Here is a 569-nt window from a genome sequence, read left to right as displayed (position 1 = left end):
CCTTCGCTACGCCATTGTTATTTTGTCTCCTCCCCCCTACCCTTTCTCCTCTTTTTTTTTTTTTGAGGGGGGTGGGGCGGGGGGGGGGGTCCGTGTTCTTCTTTTATTATTATTTTGAAGTCGACATTAACGTTGATTTAGAATCTATTATAGTTTTACTCATCTGTATTCTGAAATTAAAAAATGTGGGAAAATTATTGGGGATGATGATTGGGATGATAATGATAGTAATGGTGGTAGTGGTGGTAATTATGATGATGATGGTGGGGATGATGATGATGATGATGGTAATGATGATGATGGTGATAACGATAATGATGATAATGGTGGTGTTGATGATGGTGATGATGATGAAGATGGTAATGATGATGATGATGATGATGATGATGATGATGATGATGATCATTATTATTATTATTATTATTATTACTATTAAGATGATGATGATGGTGGTGGTGGTGGTAATGATGATCACACTGTTGCAATATTAGAAGATGTGCGTGCAATGCATATAATAATTATTTAGAATCAACAAGCCGCAAATATAAAATGTTAGCTTCAATTTTGCA

This window comes from Gigantopelta aegis, chromosome 3, assembly GCF_016097555.1.
Source record: "Gigantopelta aegis isolate Gae_Host chromosome 3, Gae_host_genome, whole genome shotgun sequence".
Lineage (NCBI taxonomy): Eukaryota > Metazoa > Mollusca > Gastropoda > Neomphalida > Peltospiridae > Gigantopelta > Gigantopelta aegis.
This window is presented reverse-complemented; position numbering follows the sequence as displayed.